The sequence below is a fragment of the Pan troglodytes genome, chromosome 12, assembly GCF_028858775.2.
Source record: "Pan troglodytes isolate AG18354 chromosome 12, NHGRI_mPanTro3-v2.0_pri, whole genome shotgun sequence".
Lineage (NCBI taxonomy): Eukaryota > Metazoa > Chordata > Mammalia > Primates > Hominidae > Pan > Pan troglodytes.
The window spans coordinates 12,512,215-12,538,320 of record NC_072410.2 but is presented as its reverse complement, the minus strand read 5'-3'; the positions used below and the strand labels follow the sequence as shown (position 1 = coordinate 12,538,320).

Sequence of the window (26,106 nt, the reverse complement as noted above, 5' to 3'; positions counted from 1 at the left end):
TTGCCTATTAAACTTCCCGCTCCTTAAAACCACCCCACTTGTATCCATGTCGTTTATCTAATCAGCGGGAGACAAAGGATCATGGTGTTTCTCCAGTCATCAGATGGGGTCACCTCATTAGCATAACAAAGGCACTCCTATCACTCAGGAAATTCCAAGGGTTTTTGAAGCTCTGAACCAGGAACCCAGGAAAATGACCAGCAGTTTTTTTTTTTTATTATACCACAGAGGTGATCTGCATCTCTACTTTTATAAAATCATATTCTCAGGACAGCAACCTTGTCCTCTTACCAAGTTGGAAAGTAATCATCATTCTTGCTCGGCTTGTATTGGCTTCTGGCCCTTCAAAGAGCTGGACACTTACTAATCTGGAAAAAGAGAGGTGAGCAAGTCTCAGACCTGGTTACTTAAAAACATCCAATCTCAGGGATAGTCCTGATGGAAGTTTATTTTGTTATTATTTTTTGAGACGAAGTCTTGCTCTGTGGCCCAGGCTGGAGTGCAGTAGCTTGATCATGGTTCACTGCAGCCTCGACCTCTGAGGCTCAGGTGATCCTCCTACCTCAGCTTCCCAAGTAGCTTGGACCACAAGCATGTACCACCATACCCCACTAATTTTTAAATTATTTGTAGAGATGGGGTCTCCCTATGTTGGCCAGGCTGGTCTTGAACTCCTGGGCTTGAGCAATCCTCTCACCTTGGCTTCTCAAAGTGCTGGAATTATAGGCATGAGCCACCACACCCGGCCCCTCACAGATGTTTATACAGCTGGGCACTAATATACTTCTTGTGTGTGTATCAAAGTCTAAATAACATTCTTTAGCTTGTCTTTTTGGAAGCAAAGTCATAACGAGGAAAACTGAAGTGAGACTATAAGTTACCTGTAGATTAGTTTATCAGATGCTTAGTTTGGGCATTCATATGGTTAATTATCATATCTACTACACAGATGTGCTTCATGTTTAACTGCTGATTTCTCTTCCTCCAGGGAATGACAAAAGCTTCTAGCCACAGGTAACTAGAGGCAACGTTGTAATAGCCTTGGTTCATTTCAATCCCAGTCTTTTGTGCCTTCCTGTCTATAATTTCCCTGCCGGAGAGTTGTCTTATCCAGAAGTAATGTTAGCAGACGTACATGAAGTACATTACTTTAAAATGGTTGCTCAGCCTCAGTCAGCATTTACGTAAGTTGCCTTTCTATTAGACAGGACTTTCTGCCTTGCCTGCTGCTGTTGCAATTACTGCTGCTGCTAGTATTCTGAAATTTTCATCTTTCGTTGGTTAATCTTTGCAGTCCCCTGCCTTTTGCATATTAGTGCATGACATGACGCTTTTGAATATGAGATTGTCTTTGCATTTGTTGCTCTTTGCAATTCATGTGCTGCATTAGTCTGCACAGGGCTGTTTCCCTGGGATACTTGGTTCACTGGGCAGTGTTTCTCTATTTCTGCTTCTCTTTTGGATAGGCCTTTGGGCTTCTGGTTTTCTGAGTTCTTGGGCTTCTGTTTTTGGACCTATTGCCCATTTTGACTTCTTGATGGATAATCAATTTGAACCATTAACTTCCCTTGACCAGTTTATCTTTCTGATCATCTCTGACCTTTGGACCTCAGTGTCCACTTGGACTTTGCAACCAGCATTGTGGGAGGGACTTGTTATTTGGTTCACATATTTGGGGGTCAAATGAAATAAGAGGTAGGAAGATCAACTCTCCAAGAAACAGTGGAGATTGTTTTCTATATTCATATTAAATATTTTCTATAGTAGTCACTTAAAAGCTTCAAAGCAGACTTGCATTCTAGCTGCTTCTGCCATTGTCAGCATTTTCTCATTCTTTAGTTGCTTCCATATCATTGAATATATACTATGTTTATTGAACGTATGCTATGCCTGCCTAGACCCAGTTGGCTTGGTAAGGATTTTGATGACATTGAAAATTTGAAATCAATTCAAATCCCACAGAAATCTATTTTCCTTCCTTTATTCCCACATGATAGTCTCCTTCATTTTTCTAAAATTCAAGGTACATCTTCATCAGTATCTCTCATCCTGGACATTAATTAATATGTCATGATATAGTCATTGGTACATACTTGGAAGAACACTGGTAACATTTCAGGGAGGCTAATAAATCTATCCAGATATTTTGAGTTGCAGTCAACAAAAAACTCAACTCAAGCTAGTTTAAACAATAAAGTGAATTTAATGGTTCATTTAACTGAAAAGTCCAGAGGTAGGTGGGTTTCAGGTACAGTTTCATTGAGACTCTAGCTCCCTTTGTCTGCCGTTCCCTCAACTCTGCTATCTCTATTCACTTTGCCCTTATGCCGATTTTCTTCATGGTAGCAAAACGGTTACAGCAGTTCTTGGTCTCATCTGTTTTCTCCACAGTCTCAAATGCACTGTGTCACTCTAAACTGGTTAAGTTTCTTGCCTTCCTCTAAAGGCTGCTCGGAATCACATGGGCATATGACCTAAGGAAATCAGGGGCTTTGGGAAGTAAAATGGGGAGTATGTCCTGGGGAGGCAACCAACACGGTAACCGCGCAGTAAGTTCTTAGCATAGTTCTCTGTCACTTTGAAAAGAAAACTTAAAAACCACTGAAAATAAATGGGTGACTCTAGCGGACTGCAAACTACTGACCCTCAACTGCTTCAGTCACTAACTGGTGATTCCTCTTTAGTTCTTTCCAAGAACAACCTCCTTGTGACTCATTTTTAGAAGAATGACAAAAAGAACAGGCCTACCTGTAAGCCCAACAGAGACAAGGCTGGAATGACTACCAGATGCACCAGTCATGGGTGCCATCTTGTTTCTCGTGTGGTCACTGCACTTTCATGGCATTCGAAAACAAAAAAGAAAAGAATTAGTTGCAGAAAGCATAATTGTCAGGCCTCTGAGCCAAAGCTCAGCCATTGTAACCCCTGTGGCCTGCACATACATGTCCAGATGGCCTGCAGGAGCCAAGAAGTCTGGAGCAGCCGAAAAACCTGCCTTAACTAATTAACCCACCTTATGACATTCTACCATTATGACTTGTTCCTGCCCTGCCCCAACTGATCAGTCGACCTTATGACATTGTTCTTCTGGACGATGAGTCTTACGATCTCTCCACCATGCACCTTGTGACCCTCTCCCCTGCTAACAATAGATAACCACCTCTAACTGGTAACTTTCCACTGCCTACCCCAGTCCCGTAAAGCTGCCCCTCTCCTATCTCCCTTCTCTGACTCTCTTTTCAGATTCAGCCCACTAGTACCCAACAGCCTTCTTGGTCACACAAAGCCTGTTTTGGTGGTCTCTTCACACGGACGCGCTTGACAATAATGACCTGTTGTATTTCTATGAGCTTTTCTTGCAGTTTCGCTCCTGGTGGGAGGGAAGCCTCCATCTTCACAGAGCTAGATCCTCTGATCTACCCTGTCCCTCCCCTCAAATTCATATATATTGAAGTCCTAACCCCAATACCTCAGGATGTAACCTTATTTTGGAGATGGAGTATTTAAAGAAGTAATTAAGTTAAAATGAGGTGATTAGAGTGGGCCCTAATTCAATACGACTAGTGTCCTTACAGGAAAAGGAAACCTGGACGCAGGCACGTATGAGGGAAGACAACGTGGAGAGGCAAGGAGAAGACGGCCACCTGCAAGCCAAGGAGAGAGGCCTGGAACACACTCTTACTTCATGGCCCTCAGAAGAAGGCCACCCTGTCAACACCTTGAGCTCAGACTTCAGCCTCCAGAGCTGTGAAAAAAGAAATTTCTGTTGTTTAAGCCCCTCAGTTTGGGGTAATTTCTTATGGTGGCCCTAGCAAATGAATACAGGTCCCAAATAACTCTTCAGTTTGGCCATATTTCCCTTACCTCTAGGGACTAATTTCTAAGTGCCAGTTGTTTTCTTGACACCAACCATTCAAGGTGGGTGAAGAGGGTCTGACAGGGCAGGACACCTAATGGGAGTTACCCAGCTGTTGAGGGGGACGCAGGTCTGCTGGTCAAATCATCTGTCCTCTATGAACTCAATTTCTTCCATGGGAGAAAGAGAAATGCAACTCCTCACAGTCAAGAGTTGGCCTGTCACTAGGCTGCGGTCGTGTCTCGTTGAACATAAACAACTTCACAGAATGTTCTCATGAAACAAGGCCACTCACAAATGTATACCTGCTTCCTGACAGCACCCAATCCACAACAAATGCCTGCTTCTTGGAACCCCCACACCCTGGCCCATATAATGACCTAACACAAACCCGAATCCTACAACCAGTCCTTCTAGTGCTTTCTCAGGGAGACGTGTTTTCCATAGCATGCTGGCTCCCCTTGAGGCAGTGAGCCAATGAACCCTAACTCTGTTCGTAGTTGTCTTTGAGACATTAACAAGAGTTTTGACTTTATTTTACATATACATCAGTCAATGGGGTACCCTCGCCCCCCACACTTCAGCCAGGACAATTTATACGGTTTAATACACCTCTTACAACATTGACTCTTATTTTTATTATCATTACATGAACAGTTACTAACTTATTAACCTTGAATTTTTTATCTCTTCATTTAATTTGGAATTTCTTAATATAGAATGTGGTAGGGGAGAGGAGGGCTCCCTTTCAAAACAGCAACAGTGGCCGGGTACAGTAGCTCACGCCTATAATTCCATCACTTTGGGAGGCTGAGGGGAGACGATCACTTGAGCTCAGGATCTCACTGTCGAGGTTATAGTGAGCTGTGATCACACCACTGCACTCCAGCCTGGGTGTCAGAGTGAGACCTTGTCTCTAAAAAAAAAGAAAAAGAAAAAAAAATAGCTATAAGTTATGATAAGAGTTGTTTAAGGGTAAAGTTTAACTGTATAGTGAGTTTATTTAGCTGCTTATGAGAGTGGAATGAATGCGATCCTCCCACCTACGAATAGGTCAAGAATGTGCTTCATGCCTTATTCCCAAGGTAATGCTGGTATGGGTTGGTTTAAACGGCATTCTGGATGCCCTTTAGGGTTTTCTGTGAAATCCTAATGAACGAGCCATTTTTGTGTAACCCATTTTTATCAGGCCCCATCAACCCAAGTGCTGCAAAACTAGGCTCATGGTCCCATCCGGGAAAAAATTATACTCCCAAATGTTGCCGCTGGGATTGACAATTGCTACAGCGGTTTTGGAAAGTAATGTCCATATCTATCTACAAAACCAAACAAAAACAAACTCAGCCAGCCCTCTCCCAGGGACAGAATCCAAGGAATGAAGCTCAATGGCAGGCGAGGGGTGTGCAAAAGGTGTTCTGCCACCCCCGGGCAGTGACTCCCTGCGGGAAACAAAGTGTGTGCTCAAACAAGCAGGCAGCAGTGAAGTTCTGAAACACTCTTACCCCAAAATATTTTACACATTAAAAAATTGAGTCTGGTTTACAGCAATGACTTGGAAGCACTTCTCCTCTGTTCAATTACATGTGAAAAGCAAGAGGCGGAAGTGAAAAAATAATCCCAACACTGTAAAAACAAAGGTCAAAAATTCACATTTCCATGTGATTAGGAGAAAGATAAGAAAGATTATTATTATTATTTTAACACTGGTTGGTTTGCTTGGGAGAAGGCAGAGGTGGGTAAAGGAGGAGGTATGAAAAACAGGGCGGAGTAAACAGTTTAATAGTTATTAAACTTTTTGAGCAAATGCAGAATTAGAAGCAAGAGGAAGAGGAAAAGTGGGAGTGGGGTGGAGAAGAACTCAGCCATAAAGGTCTCCAAGCAAAAGAGAAAACCTCCAGGTAGCACCTTGGCAGCAGGGAACACAGAAAATAATCCTACCTAAACTATTCCTTCAGACTCACTACTAAGAGCACCACTTCCTTAGGAAAAATCAGAGATATGCTATCAGAACCCACTCCCTGTGCATCCTTTGTGTTTAACTGTATACAGATTTGTAGGGCAGCCTATATAACCAAGAAAGATCAGTCGGGAGAGAGTATTTCCCGAGTTCTATCCCGATGACAAGTTTAGAAACCTTACTTCCTTCAATGTTTCCCCTTCCCGACGGTACCCGGGAATCCCTAAGCCAGGAGAATGGCCGCATAGTGGAAGGAACTCTTCAGACCCTGCTACATCCCATTCTCTGCCTTCCAACACCCCCCGCTAAGTCTGGGCCCATTGATCCCCCTGACAGAGCAGGAACACTGTCATCTTGGACAAACACCACCGCTTTAAGTTCTAGCTCCCTTTCTAGCCTCATGCATCTCAAGGGAATCACTTCTCTTCTAACTACAAGCAGCCAGAAAGAGCAGATGGTAAAACACAGATAAAACAGCTCGGGCACAGAGGCAGGTGGGGGGAATTCTCTTGGGTAACTGCCAAACTTCACTGTCATACAATGGGCCCCAGTAAAACAGTAGGCCTGAATAAGCACATTCCTTTCCCTTCAGGTCCACTAAGATAGGGAAGCTAAAAGCAGACTCGGGGGTCTGCCTGCAGTTGCAGAAAGGTGTATGAAAACACACAACTCTCCCTCCCAAACAAGCACAACAAAGAGACACAAAAACAGTCCAAGCCTCTAGTAAACTCTCCCACCCTGAATCCTTAAAAACTCTTAGCCTGTAAGAAAGTGGGGCTCTAACCTAACTTGGCCAAAACCCCCTCCTAGGTTTGTTTTCTAAAATAAACCTGTCCTTGTTAACCATCAAGCCACCCTTCGTGTTTCTTTCCTCTTTCTTTAATTATTACACCTCCCACATCTGTGTGTTTAGTCACCACAGGAAACACTTGGTGCAGAGAGAAATGGAAGAGAAGATCCAAGTCAAGGAAGCAGCCAAGGGGCCAGGGCTTCATGGAGGAAAGAGCAAATCTTGAATTGTTCAGGATAGGGGATGGAACCAGGAAGCAGCAATGGGGTGGGAACTAAACTGACATAGGAGCATTTGGGGAGCAAGTCAAGAAGGCTCTGTTGAGTGATGTCATTGACAGAGTCGGGCTGGCAGCTCAGTGGTGTGCTGGCCAGAGAGGGGGTATGTTAAGCCAGCTAAAAGGAGCAAGGCTGACCCGGACAAACTCATATTTTAAACCCGACCTGAGTGGTCCTGGCATGCGATTTCCAAAGTGTCTCTGCTCTTGGAGTGAACCACCCTCATTCTTTATCTGAACTGGACCCCACTTGCAGAGTCAAGTCACTCTTCTCCCAGTGGTGCCAGATTCAGAACTGGACTCCTGCTTTGGTCTCCACTTGCTGTTTCTATATTGCATCCTTTCTCATTCCCAGGTCTTTCTCCAAAGCATGGAACCCTTTCTTGCTCTTAGATGCTTACCTTTATGGACCCAGAATCCTGTTCTAATTCCTAACCCAGAGCTGTGGTCCCTGGAAGCAGAGCTTGTGGCTGCCATTCTTTCCAAGTACCCTTCCCTGGATTCTGCTTTCGGGGTCTTGATGCATTTATGGGTAGGGGAGCATCCTAATCCTTCATCATCTTCAACTATACTTTCCTACTTCCACATTTCTGATAACTTGTTTGGAGTCTGCTGTCAACTCTGGACAAACACGTATTACGTCTTAGTCTGAGCTTCTGCCATTAGTCCCAGAAGTGGAGTTCCTTCCTAGGACGTGGATTTGGTACTAGAGCCCAGCTTTGCTTTCTTGCTTCATCATGCTGCCAGGCCCCCACTGTGGTCCCAGTCAGCACCCCCAACCCTGCTCCCACTGGAGAGCTGTCACTCAGTCAGCTCCCTCTGGATTGATGAGTGGCAAAAGGTCCCTAGACCGGGCCCCCTAAGGCAGGACTTCTTTAGAGGATTGTAGTCTCTACATAGTGATGGCTGTATTGTTATAAAGGGCCTGTTTCCTTTCGTTCTCCCTCTGTCAACTTTTTTCTTTGAAGTAAAAATGGAACATTTATTGATTCATACAGCTAGACTTCCCAAGGGATCAGCTGGCTTGCAACTCAGCTGGACCTCAGGGCTTTAAACAATGCCACTAGCACTGCAGCACTGTGTCTCCTCCTAGCCCCAGCTCTGCTTAGTTTCAAGGAGATGGTGGAATTCATGGGCCTTTGAGTACAGGAGCCCAGAAAGAGAAAGAGAGATTCTCTTTCCTATGTTTATATTGAAAAGACGATGTGTTAAGGGCAGGTGAGACACTGAGAGATATTTCTACTAGGATCGTGTGGAGAAGGCATGGTTCTTTTGTGGCAAGTGGAGTGCCAGATAAAGGAGACAAGAGAGTGGGCAAGAAAAAAAGAAATAGAAATAGAAATAAAGGGGATCTGGCAAGATGGCTGAATAGGAGCAGCTCCAGTCTGCAGCTGCCAGCAAGTCCAATGCAGAAGGTGAGTGATTTCTGTATTTCCAACTGAGGTACTCGGTTCATCTCACTGGGACTGGTTAGACAGTGGGTGCAGCCCACGGAGGGTGATTAGAAGCAGGGTGGGGCGTTACCTCACCAGGGAAGCGCAAGGGGCTGGGGAACTCCCTCCCCTAGCCAAGGGAAGCCACGAGGGACTGTGCCATGAGGGACGGTACTATCCAGCCCAGATACTACGCTTTTCTCACAGTTTTTGCAACCCACACACCAGGAGATTCCCTCGAGTGTCTACAGCAGGAAACAGATGCTGGAGAGGATGTGGAGAAATAGGAATGCTTTTACACGTTGGTGGGAGTGTAAATTAGTTCAACCATTGTGGAAGACAGTGTGGCGATTCCTCAAGGATCTAGAACTAGAAATACCATTTGACCCAGCAATCCCATTCCTGGGTATATACCCAAAGGATTATAAATCATGCTACCATAAGGACACATGCACACGTATGTTTATTGCGGCACTATTCACAATAGCAAAGACTTGGAACCAACCCAAATGTCCATCAGTGATAGACTGGATTAAGAAAATGTGGCACAAATACACCATGGAATACTATGCAGCCATAAAAAGGATGAGTTCATGTCCTTTGTAGGGACATGGATGAAGCTGGAAACCATCATTCTCAGCAAACTAACACAGGAACAGAAAACCAATCACTGCATGCTCTCACTCATAAGTGGGAGTTGAACAATGAGAACACACGGACCTAGGGAGGGGAACATCCACACTGGGGCCTGTCGGGGAGTGGGGGCAAGGGGAGGGATAGCATTAGGAGAAATACCTTATGCATTCGGGGCTTAAAACCTAGATGACGGGTTGATGGGTGCAGTAAACCACCATGGCACATATATACCTATGTAACAAACCTGCACATTCTGCACATGTATCCCAGAGCTTAAAAAGAAATAAAAATAAAGAGACATGCACTACTGCCAGACCACAGGGTGGGGCAGCCTTGTGCATGGATAGCCTTACTTGCCTCCCCCTTCAACCCACATGCTTCAGATGGATGAGGGCGTAGCTAGAGAGCACAGGTAAGGCAGGGCAGATGTGTTGGGACCCATCCATCTCAGCCTCTGCCACCAGGCACCCCTGGCACAGAGAACCTTTTAACACTGAGTCCCTTTACTGTCACTTTGAATTGTCACAGCCCCACAGAGACCAGCCCATAGCTGGACACACCCTATCTCCCTAAAATAACCAGTTCAAGAGCACCAGACAGTGGAAGTGCTCGTGTCCCAAGGGCTTCCTGCAGGCCTTCAGCAGGACAAGGTTGTGGCCACTAGTCCTAGGAGCACAGTGCCCTGAGCCTAGGCAAAGCAAGCAGGCATTACTCATCTACAACAGCTTCAGGAAAGACACTGAGAAACCAGGACGACTTGATTTTGTATTTGTGCAGCAGCAAACTCTTGAGGGACGCTAGAGGTAGTAGATGTGTCTGTGTGACTCCCAAATATACAGCAGGAGCCGATTTGGCAGAGAGACCCCTTCCCAATGCCATGTTCAGAATGGAGGTCGACTTGAGAGCCACTGATCTGAGCAGCATGAAGTCCCCTGACATTAGCAGCATGAAGTCCCCTGACTTCAGCCACTTAGGTGTGGATTGCTGAGGGTTCAGGGCAGACAGTGTTTGAGTTTGGGCTGGGCCCACCTGTTTTCCCTCCAAGTGGCATCACCAGGTCCAGTGGGGAAAACACTGTTGTGGGTCTACATTGATTTACCTATACTGCTCAGAGAAGCTTCCTGTGGGCTTCCATAAACTGGCTTGGGTTGGTTATTACTGGCTGCAGCAGCAATTGATTGCTCTTCCTGTACCTTGTTACCCTGGAGATGAAAATCCAGACTTGATGGGGAGAAAAGAGAAAATCTCCATCAGGAGAATCAAGTGGTCTGTTCTCCTCCTCCACTGCCATTGTCATAAAGCATGGGGTTGGCTGTGGGGTCATTTGGAGTGCAGCGGTCCAAGTATCAGGAGCAGCGTACTCTCAAAAAGACTCACGGATGTGACCAAAACTGCAGCCTCCAAGGGTTTTGAGGCCTGCAGGCTGGGAGTTCTTGGCCTAGAGCATTTCACCCCTCTCTTCATTGCTTTCCTGGATGTTCCCAGGGGTCAATCTGGGCTGTTTTTGAGGTGGGATAAAGATTTAAATTGACTCGGGGAGGAGGGAAGTTATCTAAGGGTATACACACAATATGGTCAGGCAAGATGGAAACTACCTCCAAATACAAAGCAGCTGGATCTGGTGACAATGAAGACAGTGGTGCTTTTTCCACTGGAAGATGGAGGGCTCTGAGCAGGCTGGAGCCCGTCAGATAGCAATGGGGGGAACGAAGAGTTAGTTGTGTCCTGGGGATTTTACTGGGGATATGTATTGAAATTAAGCCAGGAAACAGAGCCCACTAATTTCCCATCTTGGAGAGTCCCCCAACGTGTTAACATACTAAAGGCTTGAGGAGCTCCTTGGTTAACAACTATGCAACTTTAAGTTATACAAATGTTTTGCTCAGGGAATGACTTTTTTCCGGAGAATACATTCCTCTTTCTCCTTGCAGTGCTGTCCTCCCCATCACGAATTCCTCTCCTTCTCCTAACTCAAGAACACCAATTTGGGAAGCTCTTGAATAGATAAGCTATCTTTTCTGGATTGCCAGGAAGTGGAAAATGGGGTGGGGGTGTGTGTGAGGGGAATTGGGCAGTGAGGAGTAAGTGAGGGAAAACTTTTTAGCATGGTTAATAGGTCAGGAGAGCAGCGCAAAGGTGGAAACCAAGCATGCCCAATCCCCAGAGCAGGACAAATGGGCTCCTGGGTCCTGGTGGAGGGTTCACTTTGGGAATGAGTAGGAGCAGTTTGGTCTCAGCAGCAATCAACATCCCCTCCACCCCAATTTTTTTACTCCGTTTCAGATGATTAATTTTCAAATACTGTACAAATTTTGATAGCTTAAATTGTGTATACAGCCAAATAAAAACTTGCATTAACAATTGGTGGGGCTTATGTCACAGAATCAGAGTATCAGGCTCCTTCTTGCTGTGGCTGTAAACTTGAGAATGGTCTCGAATCTCCAGGAGTGAGGGTTTCCATGTAAACCATCACTATCCTTGGGGACACCATTGACAATTAACTCATTAGAAAGATGTGCCCACTTTGCATATGGAGAAACAGCCCAGAGTCCAGTGCCCTGCCTCAGGTCAGAGACCAAGTTGGGGAGCCAGGAATTGAGAGCTGTCTTAGCCAGTTTGGGGTAGGGTGGGGTCTCAGGCTTTTGGCCCCTGTGACTCCAAGTATAAGACACATATGAAGCCTAGTTGGCTGGGGTTGGGATGGGATGGCAGGGTGAAAGGCCAGCATCTCTCTGCCTGCAAACTCCTCTCCATCCTTGACTCTGGGTCAGGAGGCTGGGGAAAATGGCCCTATGCTGGCTGCAAGGGGTTCCAGGAACTCCCTTGTGGTCATATCAGCAAGTCTGGTCTGCAATGGAGCAGGGACTGAGAATGGGCCTCCTACCTCTCCATCAGGTGGAAGGCACCTAGGGGCTAACATGGGCACTCTTTTTCCCTGGTGCCAACACTGCACGTGGAACAGAAGATCCCTAGGACCCATGCCTGAGTCATCTGTGTTCTCCATAGTCGGCACCAAGCCAGCTCTGGCCTAGAGCATGAGCTTGGGGACAACATCCCCTTTTGCGATGACCACTATTTGCCAGGCGGTGTGCTGGGATCCAGAGATCACAGAAAAAAGAGAGTCCCATTTTTCCAGACTCTCACAGGCTAGTGAGAGGGAGCATGAACCATCTTGATGTGGGTGCTGAGTGCTAGAACGCAGGGTACTGAGAAGTCCCTGGGACCACCCAGACCCTGCACTGCAGAGCACCAGGAGGGCCCCTAGGAGATGAAACCAGCTGGGTAGCGCCCTTAGAAAACTGTTATGAGGGCAGATATTAATAGAAATCACCCCAAAGTAAAGTCCGGAAACATCCATGAAGATGAATTATGACTGGTTATCATAAAATGTATTAACCAATTTGAGGGTTTCTTCATTTACATGGTAGAAGACAATGTCCATTTCTCAGGAGTTGTGAAGATTAAATGAAGTGATGTGTGAAAGTACTTTATTATCAATGATTCTAATCTTTGGCCCAGTAGTAAAAGTACTTAATCCTCTTTTTGATTTTTTTCTTTTGTAACAAGACTTTTTAAAAATCTCTTTTATTTAACTGAGAGTCATACTTTTGTCTATTATAGTAGCTAAGTTACTATTATAATAGAGATAGATAATAGATTTGGGTAAATAACAAGTTCTGTTCATCAGTACAAAACACACACACACACAAAACATGTCATTTAAATATGCACCCACAGGCCCTGGAAATAGTAATATCTATGTATTGAGTCTTAGCTTGAATATTAATATTTTGCTTTTATTACAGTGTAACATACCTTCCAAATAGCATCCAGATAAAATAACCAATATTTTTCATAGTTGAACTGCTAAACATTAATCAGGATTTTACTACTATTGTTTTCTAAGGTTTGCTGGTATATTTTGTTGCCTATATTCTATAGTCACAATTCCAGTTATGTATACAAATTGGAATTATTTTTTAAAATAATTCCAGTTTAAAACAATAATTCTATTTTGTATATATAATAAATTGAGTGGCTGTTTTCATGAAGAGCTCTGTGTTGTTTCCTGAGAGTGGAATATAAAAGACATAGCTAGAAAGTGAAACTGCAAGAAAAATTATAATAGAAAAGCTGTTTTCTGGACCTTTATCTTGTGGAGGTTCTTTGGGATGGGAAGTGTCTACTCATAGCCTAACAAACTCCCTGGCAGAGGAGTTGTTAAGGGGCCTCCAGCCTTGGACAGGCTGTGGGAATAAGTGGCCTTTCATCTCTGCCAGGGGAAACCAGACCATTGCAGAGTCCCTCTGGCACAGGGTTGCCAGATTTAGCAAATAAAAATACAGGATTCCCGGTTACATTTGAATTGTTTCTAATTGCCTATGCATGTGTGATTCAGATAAAAGAAAAATACTGCATGAGATATAGTTATGCTAAAAAATACCCTGAAATAAAATAAAAATATGCTGAAATAAAGAATAAATCCCTAAATTACATACCTCTCTCTTTAATTCTGTTTCCCTGATGATTTGGCTCCTTAACAATTCCTTCTTCTGCAGGATTTGCTTACAAAATTCTTTACAGTTAATCTATGTTCCATTTACACTTAGCTTCTGCAAGAATCACATGCAACTTATTTTGTGTTTTTTGTTCATTGAACATTATTATTATTAATGAGAAAACATGCTCACCATTAGCATTATGAGCCGATATACAGAACATGTACTGGCAGAAGGTTAACACTGGGAATCACTCCTTAAATCTGATTTAAATGCATAAAATCATTTATGGCTAACTTGCTTTCCCATTCCTTTGGATTACATCATATCTCTTGATCAACAGCTTTTTAAAATGAGCATTGATCTCAATTTTTTATTCCCTTCATCAACACTACACATGATTGGTTCACTGATTTCCATGCTGGAAGAGTACTTAGTAACATTGATGTAAAACAAATTCTTTAAGGTATAAAATCCATTTCAAAAGGTAGTCATGGCAAGTGTCACTTTTAAGTCATAGTTTCTTTTCCTTTTCCTAAGTAATATTTCATTTAAGAACAGACTTGACTCTTAAAGAGTTAACACTTTCAACGCTTCTTTCTTTAATGTACTGAAGTTCCTTTAACTGAGTGCTTCAGTAACATGGTTTTCTTTTTAATTTGCATAATCCTTTAATTTGCACAATCCTATTGCTAAAGAGATATTGAAACTATGAACAAGAAAGAAGTAGGTTTCACTGGATGAATTACTTAAAATATCAAGGATTTGTGAGGCCTTTTCTTTAGAATTAAAGTATGACTTCAATGCTTCAAATAAAGAGTTCTCTCAGCTACATTTTAAAAAAAAAACCAATAGCTTTTCGAATGCAAAAGAGTTGAAGAAAACTGAATGCCAACAAAATCACAAAAAATCTTTAATCACTCAGTTTGGATAGTGTAAATACAGAAGAGAACAATTTTATGACAACTTTAATACCAATAGGAAGACATTGGCAGCTTTGTAAGCAGCATTACACACAACATGAGCAGGACACCCAAGACCCTCCATTGCCTCATCCGTGCTTTGTTTCCACTTTGAGTAAACATTGTTTGCACCCCTACACAAAGATCCACCAAATTTTTATTTTATTATCTCCACCAAAAGCAGTAATTTTTTTGCTATTGTTTCCAAACTCTTATTTGCAAGGATTTTTCTGGTAATAAACTTACAAGCAGTCTTTTTCATGAGAAAAAGGGAAAATGTTGTCTATATTATGAAAACTTTGTGTTTATGGCTATGCTGTAAAGAGACGAGGCACTTAGATCTTTGATAATAGTCTCTGTAATTATAAATTGAACTAATACTTTTTTTAACTATTGCAGTAGAGTTTGTCCTAGCACTAGTAAGTTTGCTTACAGTTTTGGAAAACACTTCAGTAGTATGTTCACACCATCATTTAAACAGCAAGACTACTGATGACATTCAGTGTGGGAAGCCATTCCAACTTCTGTTGTAATTATTTTATCTTCTTTGTCTAAATTTCTCTTAATAAAATTTTTGTTGCTTATCACTTTCATTTGTCCTAGGAATCATACATACATCTCTGTTTAGCCTTTAGCTTTGCTTCGCTAGTTTATACAGGATTTTGTTGTGTAAAAGGGCCATATATGCAAATGCTGAAGGTGCCTAGAAACTAAAGTAGGAGGCAGACAAATTCAGTTTGTAGATTTGGGGTGATTTATTTGGGAAACTTATAGGCAGAAGTGTGGTCTTGGGCAGCCACAAAGCAGGTAGGTCTCTGCACTGCAACCCCCAGAGCCAGGGCTTTACCTTGGGGAAAGCATATGTGCTCTAGAAGGAATGTGTAGGTGGTTACCGGCATCACAGCCTATGATTCCTGCAACAGCATCAAGGATTGTTTTAGAGGAAACTTACAGTGAATAGATGTTCCTAATAAAGAGTCATACATAAACTAGACATTTTGGAGGCATTCCTGGACTCAGCGTTAGTCAGAAGTTACATAGCAGATTCGCTTTTAAAATAAAGTCACTGTTGTTCCCGTTGATGTTCTGCTATTCTTGATGTTGAATGACCAATTGAAATATGCACAAGGAGCTTCAAAATAACTTATTCCTCGCTGAATACATGTTCATTATTCAGAAAATTTATCTCAAAATTTACACATGCATTTTGGCATTTTGGGGTTTAAATATACAGACAGTCCTGACTTAAGATGACTGGATGATTTTTCGACTTTATTATGGTGTAAAAACAATATGCCTTCATTATAAATCATACCTCAGATGTCCATACAAACATTCTGTCTTTGACTTCAGTACAGCATTCAGTAAATTACATGAGATATTCAACACTTTATTATAAAATGGGCTTTGTGTTAGATGATTGCCCAACTATAGGCTAATATGTAAGTATTTTGAGTGTGTTTGAGGTAGGCTAGGCTAAGCTATGCTGTTTGGTACGCTAAGAGTATTAAGTGCATATTTTTAACTTATGATGGGTGTATTGGGACGTAACCCCATCATAAGTCAAAGAGCATCTGTATACAAATAAAAAAGTTGACACTCAGGACCTCTACTGGATTTGAACATATTGAGTTTGATGATCTCAAGACTGTATCAGTGCATCTGTCACTCACAAGTCTGAACCTAAACTTTAAGGGTTGTAGGGTACCAAACTAACAATAAATCAAACTCTGTCTCATACCAAAAAAGGATAAACTTTGCATTTGCCTGAAAAGGAGAACTGTAGGGTAGACTCTCCTCCAACAAAGACAGGTGTTTTTATATAAGGTATTGGGCAGGCTGATATTTAGGGACTGGTGGACTTTCAGAAGTGGGAGTGTTTAGGGATTGCCAGACTTTCAGATATCTGAGCCTGGACGTGAGAATAAGGATGCTATTGAACCACTGACTTTCAGAAGCATGGTCACTGGAGTGAAGTGGCTTGCTGACTGGCCATTTTCTAGAAGCGTGAGGCTGTCAGTGACGGGCTAATTTTCAAGTCTGGGGGGTTTAGCATTGGCCGACTATCAGATTCTTCAGCTGTCCTTGATTTGCCAATGTTCACGAGCTTGGCTACTGGAGGGAGGCTGTCACTGATTGGCTAATTTTCAGAGCACCTGTACTAATTTTAAGTTACCACTAATCAGCGGTGATTTCTTATTTATAACTTGGGACTCTGGCCAAAGAAAAGTCTTTCCCTGTTGTGAATATGAAAAATAAACACTTAATCCTCAGTACTCCCATTTGGTCTTCCTTTAGCTAAACCTGAAGGAGAGACAATGTGGGATTGTCCAGATTCTCAGATTTAATATAAATGGGATCATATAATACATGGCATTTTGTGTCAGGCTTCTCCACGCAGCACAATGTTTTCAAAGTTCATTCATATTGTGGCATGTGTTAGTACTTCATTGTGACTGACGTATTGAATAATACTCCATTTTGTATGACTGAATGATATTCCATTGTGTAGATATACCACATTTTGTATATTTACTCATTAGTTAACAGTTATTTGGGTTATTTCTACTTTTTGGCTATAATCAATAATACTGCTTATGAACATTTGTGTACAAGTTCACATTTTAACACATGTTTTCAATTCCTTTGGGTTTTACACCAAGGAGTGGAATTACTAGGTAATGACGTAATTCCATATTTAATTTTTTGAAGAACTAGCAAACTCTTCTCCACAGTGGCTGCGACATTTTACATTCCTGTAAGCAATGTATTAGGATTTCAATTTCTCCACAGCCTCACTAATACCTGTTATCTCTCCTCACTCTTTTTAAAAAATTGTAGCCATTTTAGTAGACATGAAGTGATTGTGGCTTTGATTTGCATTTCCCTAATGGCTAATAATGTTGAGGCTCCTTTCATGTTCTTAGTGTCCATTTATCTACTTTGGAGAAATGTCTATTCAAGTCCTTTGCCCATTAATCAATCAAGTTGTTTGTCTTTTGTTATTGAATCGTAAGAGTATTTTATATATTGTGAATGCTTAGATATATATGATTTACAAATATTTTCTCCCATTCCTTGGGCTGTGTTTCACTTTCTTGAAAATGTCTTTTGCTGTAAAAAGTTTTAATATTGATAAAGTCCAATTTATTTATTTCTTTTGTTGCTCATACTTTTGGTGTCATTTCTAAGAATCCATTGCCACATCCAAGTTAATGAAGATTTAGCCTATGTTTTCTTCCAGGAGCTTTATAATTTTTAGGTCTTTGATCTATTTTGAGTTAATTTTTGTATATGGCATGAATTAAGGGTTCAACTCCATTCTCTGGTATGTGGTTATCCAATTATCCCAGTACTATTTGTTAAAAGATGAACTTTTCTCACTTTAATTTTCTGTGTCAACAATCAATTGACTATAAATATGTGGGTTTATTTCTGGACTCTCAATTGCATCCCATTGATCTATATGTCTATCTTTATGCCAATACCACACTGTTTTGATTATTTGTTTATAGGAAGTTTTGAAATCAGAAAGTGAGTCCTTTAACTTTGTTCTTTTTCAATATTATTTTAGCTATTCTTGTTCCCTTGCAATTCCATATGAATTTTGGATCAGCTTGTCCATTTCTGCAAAAAAAAATGCTGCCATAATTTTAGTAGTGATTGCATTAAATGTGTATATCAATTTGAGGAATATTGCCATCTTAACAATATTAAGCCTTCCAAATTAGTAGCACAGGATTTGTTTCATTTATTTAGGTATTTGATTTCTTTCAACAATGTTTTGTAGTTTTCAGTGCACAAGTCTTGCTTTTTGGTTAGATTTATTCATAAAAGTATCTTATTCTTTTTGATGGTTTTATAAATTGAATTGTTTTCTTAAATTTCATTTTTGGAATGGTATATAAAATACAGTAGATTTTGTATATTGATTTTGTAACCTGCTGCTTTGCTGAATTTATTTATTAGCTCTAATAGTTTTGTGACTGATTAATATTTCCTATATATAATATTACATCAAGCTGGGGCAACATAGCAAGACCCCATTGCTACAAAAAATTAAAAATTAGCTGGGGAAGGTGATATGTACCTATAGTCCTAGCTACTCAGGAGGCTGAGGCAGGAGGATCACTTGAGCCCAGGAGTTTGAGGTTATAGTGATCTGTGACTACATCACTGCAACTGCACTCCAGCTTGGGCAATAGAATGAGACTCTGCCTCGAAAAGAAAAAAAAATGGTATCATCTGCAAATAGTTATAGTTTTACTTCTCTCTTTACAAGTTGGGTGCCTTTTATTTCTTTTTCTTGCCTAATTGTCCTGGCTAGACAGTCCAATAAAATGTTAAATAACAGTAATGAGAGCAGACATCCATGTCATGTTCCTGATATTAGGGTGAAAGCTTTCAGGTATTCACTATTAAGTATGATGTTAGCTGTGGGTTTTTCATGGCTTCCCTTTATTGGGTTGAGAAAGTTCCCTAGTTTGTTGAGTATTTTGTTTTGTTTTTTATTATGAAAGCATGATGGGTTTCATCAAATGCTTTTTTCCTATATCTATTGAGTTGGGATGATCATGTGGAGTTTTTTCTTCATTCTATTAAAACGATGTATTATATTGACTGATTTTCATATGTTGACTCACTCTTGCACTCAAGGGATATATCTCATATACAATTTTTTCATATGCTGCTGGATTCAGATTATTTGTATTTTATTGAGGATTTTTGCCTCTGTATTCATAAGGGATATTGGTTGCCAGTTTTCATCTTTGTGATGTCTTTGTCTGGCTTTGGTATCAGGGAAATACTTGCCTCATAGAATGAAGAAGTGGTCTTTTTTCTTCCAAATTTTGGAAGAATTTGAGATGGATTGGCATCAATTCCTCTATAAATGTTTGGTAGAAATCTGCTATGAAGCAATCTGGTCTTGGGCTTTTCTTAGTTGGAAGATTTTTTAAATTACCAATTCAGTCTCTTCATCTGTTGTATTCAGATTGCTTATTTTTTTTTCTTCTGTCAGTTTGACTAGTTTTGTGTGTTTCTAGGAATTTGTCAATTTCATCTGTTATCTATTTTGTTGGCATGCAATTGTTCATAGCACTCTCTTGTAATTCTTTTGATTTCTGTTAGGATGGTAGTAAAGTCTCCACTTTAATTCTTGATTTTTTTCTTCTCTCTCTCTCTCTCTCTGTCTCTCACTCTCTCTCTCTTTTAATCAGTCTAACGCTAAAAGTTTGTCTTCATTTTTTAAAGTAGAGACGGGGTCTCACTATGTTGCCCAGTCTGGTGTCAAACTCCTGGCCTCAAGCAATCCTCCTACCTCAGCCCCCCAAAGTTCTGGGAATGCAGTTGTAAGCCACCACATTTTGCCAGCCAAATTTGCCTATTTTATCAATCTTTTCCAAGAATAAACGTTTGGTTTTGTTGATTCTTTCCATCATTTTTCTGTCTTCTATTTCATTTATCTCTGCTCCAGTCTTTGTTATTTTTTCCCCTTCTGCTCGTTGGGTTTAATTGCTTTCCTTTTTCTAGTCCCTTAAGGTTGAAGTTCAGTTGATTTGAATCTTTTTTCTTTTCAATGTGGGCACTTACAGCCATACATTTCTCTCTGCCTGCTGCCTTTGCTGCATCTCATAGGTTTGGGAATGTTTTGTTTTTCTGAAAGTATTTTCAATTTTCTCTTGTTATTTCTTCTTGATCCATCAGTTATTTAAGAGTGTGCCATTTAATTTCCACAAATTTCTGAATTTTCTAAATTTCCTTCTGCTATTGATTTCTAAGTTTATTCCATTGTGTCAAAGAAGATACTTTGTATGCCTTCACTTGTTTTACACTTATTGAGGCTTCATTTGTGGATTAACCTATGGTCATCCTGGAAGTTGTTCCATTAGCACTTGAAAATAATGTATGTTTTGCTGTTGTTTAGTGAAATCTATATATATGTCTGTTCAATTCAGTTGGTTTAAAGTGTTGTTCAAGTCTTCTGTTTCCTTGTTTATCATTTCTTTAGTTGTTCTTTTTTTTTAGATGGAGTCTTGCTTTGTCACGTCACCCAGGCTGAAGTGCAGTGGTGCAATCTCGGCTCACTGCAACTTCTGCCTCTCGGGTTCAAGCGATTCTCTTGCCTCAGCCTCCCGAGTAGCTGGGATTATGGGCGCCCGCCCCGACACCCGACTAATTTCTGTATTTTTAGTTGAGACGGGGTTTCACCATGTTGGCCAGGCTGGTCTCAAACTCCTGACCTTAAGTGATCCACCCACCTCGGCCTCCCAAAGTGCTGGGATTGCAGGTGTGAGCCACTGCACCTGGCCATGGTTCTATTCATTATTGAAAGGAGGGTGTTGAATTTTTCAACTTTTATTATTTAACTGTCTATTTCTCACTTCAATTCTGTTAGTTTTTGCTTCATATATTTTGAGACTCTGTTATTGAGTGCATATGTTTATACCTGTTATATATCTTAATAAATTGACCCTTTTATCATTATATAAATGCCCTCCTTGCCTCTTGTAACAATTTTTGTCTTAAAGTCTATTTTGTCTGACATTAGTAGCCACTCCAGCTCTCTTTGGGTTACTATTTTCATGGAATATCTTTTTGTGTCCTCTCATTTTCAACCTATCTGTGACTTGAAACAAAAATGAGTAACTTGTAGCTGGTGTATAATTGGGAAATGTTCACCCATTCTGCCAATATCTGGTTTTTAAATGAAGAGTTTAATCTATTTTTATTTAACGCAATTACTGATCATTACTTCTGCATTTTATTTTTGTTTTCTAAATGTCTTACATATTTTTTGTTCCTCAATTCCTGTTATTCCCTTCTTTTGTATTAAAAATATATTTTATTTCTTTTTTTGGTGTTGTCTGTCAGTGTACACAGAAAGATATTTTTTACAGTACCATTTTGATTCCCTTTTCATTTCTTTTACTATATATTTTTAGTTATTTTCTTAGTGTTTGCCCTGGGGGTTACGACTAACATAATTTATAACAATCTGGATGAAATTAATATCAATTTTTCCTTTTTTACAAATTTTTTGAGACAGGGTCTTGACTGGAGTGCAGTGGTGCGATCGTGGCTCACTGAGGCCTCCGCTTCCTGGGTTCAAGCAATTCTCCCACCTCAGCTGGGCGAGTAGCTGGTACTACAGGTGCGTGCCACCATGCTTGGCTAATTTTTGTATTTTTTGGTAGGGACAGAGTTTCACCATGTTGGCCAGGCTGGTCTTGAACTCCTGACATCAAGTGGTCTGCCTGCCTGAGCCTCCCAAAGGGCTGGGATTGCAGGTGTGAGCCACCGCACCCAGCCTCAATTTATTCTTGATAGTGCACGAAACTTTTGCTCCTATATATCTTTGCTTCCTCCTTTATTTTGTTACTGTGGGAGGAGGTGGAACTGGGTTCCTTACCACTTATATGTCTTCAAAATAACCAGTGATTCCTATCAGTATATATGTGATTGTTATTAAGAAGAATAGAAGTGGAGAGGGGAATTAATAGGCTCTGGGAGGTAAAAGTTTCTGTGATTATTTACTCTAAAAGCAGCAAAGCTGTAATGAGATATTTGAGGTTGCTGTTCATAGGTAGTATCTAGGATTGAACTTCATTCCAAGTAATTAAAAATTTTACTTTTAAAATTAGGCAGGTTCTGGGGGCCTATGACTACTCACTGGTTGAGTAATTCACTAGAAGAACCTACATTAACTCAGCATCAAATTATACTCACCGCTAAGGTTTATTGCAAAAGATACAGTGCCAGAACAGAAAAAAAAAAATACACATACAGGTGAAGGCTAAAATGCTCAGGAACAGGCTTTCGTCCTTCTGCATGGCTTACACACACACATTTTTTCTTTCCAGCTTTGAAGAGCAGAGAACTCAGGCACAGTTCTGGTGCATACCTGCTACGCAAGCACTCGTGTTGTGAGCCTCAAGCCAGGCACCAGGTGTACATCATAGAGGTTCATGTTTGCTTTAAATGGTGTTGGTGGTTTAGTACGTCCTACCCCAATGTGCTGGGCACAGAATGACATCATTTGTGAACATTCCAAGGTTTAGTTCTTAGATCCTGGCTCCAGACATCCTCAGAGATAAGCTAGAATTGAGCAAAACAGATTTGCTGCACTGACTCTTTCCCTGCAAGGGGTTACCGTAAAAATGGAATATGAAATGCCTACTTAAGTACAGTTCACAGTTGTGCAGTGTTCTGTATGTCTTAGGGGGAGAGTGTACAAATATAACTTAAATAAACATCCTTTGAAGCAAAGAAAACTGAAAAAATGAAGTCATATATATGTAGAGACTTAGCAGATGAATTTTCCTGGCATCAAACAACTGACTGCATTTGTCCATGATCAGAAAATAGCAAAATTCCTATTTCCCCTTGTTGCAGTGAAGTTGGGCTTTCTGTTAATTTCTGACCCTCTGGGTAGAAATCCCTAAATAAATGGGAAGACAAGGAAGCACCTGAGCTCTAAAGGAATCTCTTGAGATTGTCTGAGTGGAGTCTGGGCAGTGGTGACAGTGGAAAGGCAGCAGTCTTGAGTCCATTCTGAAATTTGGCCCTTCTTGGAGCTCTCTGGCTTGAGCCTGGTGCAGTTGCCCTCATACTAAGGGAGCTGAGCAGTGTCCTTGGAGACGCTGCACACCTTAGGCCAGAGCAGCACAGCATCACACTCCACGTAGGCTTGATCTCTGCCTCCCTGTCACAACGCTGCCCCCAATACCTTTGGCCAGATGCCTCATTCCTGGGGGAAAGCCACCTCTCCATTCTACAGGAGCAACACTGCTGCGACCATTTTCCCTCCTCACCCTGCTGGTCTGGACAGGGTCCATCACAGAGCTCTTGCCTCTGGCCTCCATTGGACCACAAGGACAAACTCAAAGCCCTCCACCTGCCATGTGCAGTCTGTCACCACCACCTTCCCCCTTCTCACTAGGAGGTCAGGCAGGAGCTGGGGAAGACCCGTGTTCCCTCTTCTCCCACCCCGGAAGCACTGTGCTCTTGTGGACTCTTACTCTTCCCCTCCTAGACCTCTGTGTTGGTAACCAGCTTCCAAGCTGGGCCCCACCAATTCCTCCCTCCTGGTAATCCTGCCCGTGTGTAGTCCCCTCCACACTAAGTCATGGTTGGCCGTGTCACTGGCAGAATCCTGAAGAAATGAGACTGTGTAACTACTTAGGCTACATTATAAAAGATATTGAGGTTTCTGCTATGCCGTCTTAGGATCGCTCACTTTGGGGGAAGACATCTGCCACATTATGAGGACATTCAATCAGTCCTAGGGAGAGGTCTGGGTGGTAAGGAGCTGAGGCCTCCAGTGAACAGCCAGGATTGGTTGGCCAGCCACCTGCATGAGCCACCGTAGAAGCTGATCCTCCAGCCCCAGTCAAACCTTCAGATAACTGCAGCACTATCTGATGTCTTTATTACCACCTCATGAGAGACCCCAGGCCAGAACTACCTAGCTAAACTGCCTCTGAATTTCTGATGCACAGACACTGTGGGAGATAAAAGATGTTTATTGTCTTTTAAGCTGCCAAATTTGGCTAATTTCACAGCAACAGGTGACTGACCCTTTGCCTTATCACACATGTGCTACAGCTTCTTCCTCCTCCTTGGAGCTGCTCTGCTCCTGGGCCCAGTCAGATGCCCAGTCTGCATCCCCAGGGTGTGTCCTTTCTTGATCACTTTCGCTAATGATCCACTCCCTGCTGTTCTTCTTCATCCAACTCTTGTAAAACCTTGGGAGTCCCTGTACAGTTTCTTCCCCTGTCCAAAGTCCCTCTTTGGGGTGGCTGAGAAATAAACAGTCTTAACTGAAACACTCCGATATTACCCTTCTCTTTATATCAAGGGTCTAATAATAATAGTTAATACTTATTAAACACTTGTTATATGCCAGAATCTTTGCTATGTGTTTTCAAAGAATTGCCTCATTCAGTCCTTAAAACAATTCCAAGTATACTATCTTTACCTTCAGTTTTTCAGATAAGAATATAAAAGTTTGGGTAGGTGAAGTACCTTGACTCAGGTGACAGCAATACACTGTGGCTGAAGCCTCCTTCCTCATGAGCTCTCCTTAGGTCTGGTGTGTCCTGAGACACATCTGAGATGTCATCCTTTTGAAAGTATATTCTCTGTTTAATTTTCTTTGGGGTGGGTCTGCTATCTGTTCAATACAATTGACACCGATTCTCTAGCCTCATCTATCTTGGAGTTGAGTCCATGGTGACCACAAGGAGATTTTCTGCCCCTTGAACAGAGGATTACCCTCTGTGGGATGCAGGGCCTCTTAGCCAGTCTAGCTTTGTCACACAACAGCAGCACTGGTAAATGACTCACCTTGACTGCCACAAAGTCATATGACCTATCATCAGCACACACACACATTCCAGCCCAGGTGGGGACTTGACAGATGGTGTGATCTTCAGAGGCTGGCTGTAATGCTTCTTACATTTCCTGACTACTGTTTCATAGCATCACACAGGTATTGTGGGGAGCTGCTGCCACGGACAACTTCAGACTTACTGAAGTAGCTTTTTCTTTTAAGCTGCACATGAGTGCAGTCCCTGGAGTTTTTGCCCACAATATCTTTCTCAAAACAGGGGTCCATGTGTGAGTAGACCTTCTACAGATGCGAATGAAACCAGTGTCATTGTTGCTGGTGTCATTATGTCTATAGATTCAGGATGTTAGAGGGTGGCTCTGTGGTCTTTTCTGTTCGAGGTAAAACATAAACAGCAGGTCCTGGAGGGTCCAGCTGGGACTTGTCTTATGAATGGTGTGAATCATATTGGAATTTGGAAGCCTAATGGCCACCCAAGCCCATGGGCTGGGCAGTCTCTTCCCATGCATGCTCTAATATTCAGATGTACCTGCAGATTCTTCAGTGTCTTCATGGCTCATGGCACTTGAGCACCCTTGTCTAAGGGATTCCAGACTTTCCTAGGTGGAAGGAATAAAATCTACCCCATATGATCAGTTCCATAGAATGCTGAGGGGTAAATATACTAAGATGGAAGCAGAGAGAGCCATATAGGAATATAGGATCCCCACATTACATCCAAGATCAGTGAGTATTTTAAACTTAGTTGTGATATATTCTCTTCATCCCTTTTTTTTCCTTGTGTAGGGCCTAGGAAGATTGTCTTCCTAATGCCCTTTTGTGTCTTTAATTAGGATTTATGCAGCCTAATATCCTGAAATCCCTTTCACTTTGTTCTGTTGTGATTTAGGGTGTAGTTCTTTCTGAAGTATTTTATCTTGTTTGTTTTGAAGTTTTTATGTACTCTTGTTTGCTTTACTGCTCCTTACTGTAAGGATGCTAAGATAAGAAAGAAGTTGAATTGTGGATAAAGACTGAGATTTTGCAAGCTTTAAAAAGAGTTCACACCCTTATTGGGCTGAAACACTGCACCATTTACTCCTGTACCATCACTGATGTTAAATCAAGTTTAGCCTAAATCTGCCTCCTTACATATTTTAAGTTTGGCCTAAAGGTTTCTCTGTACAGAGTGAACTATAACCTAAATGTAGTTGTAAACAGACTGTAGCCTTCTCTTGTGCTAACCACCAAGTCTTGGCCAATCAAAGGTGGCCAGCTGTTCAAACCGTGTTCAAATAAAGCACAAGCCAAGCCGTAACCAATCTTGCTGTTTCTGTACCTCACTTCCATTTTCTGTACTGTCACT

The 26,106-nt window shown here is 41.6% G+C and overlaps 1 long non-coding RNA gene across 1 annotated transcript in view; it reads right to left on the bottom strand.

Annotated features, from left to right (window-relative positions):
* Positions 1-4,471: 4,471 nt before the first annotated feature.
* Positions 4,472-26,106, bottom strand: part of LOC134807862 (uncharacterized) — a 39,479-nt gene continuing 17,844 nt past the window's right edge. The window contains exon 4 of the long non-coding RNA XR_010149267.1: positions 4,472-4,772. This is a non-coding gene — a long non-coding RNA (uncharacterized LOC134807862). The remainder of the gene's footprint in view (positions 4,773-26,106) is intronic.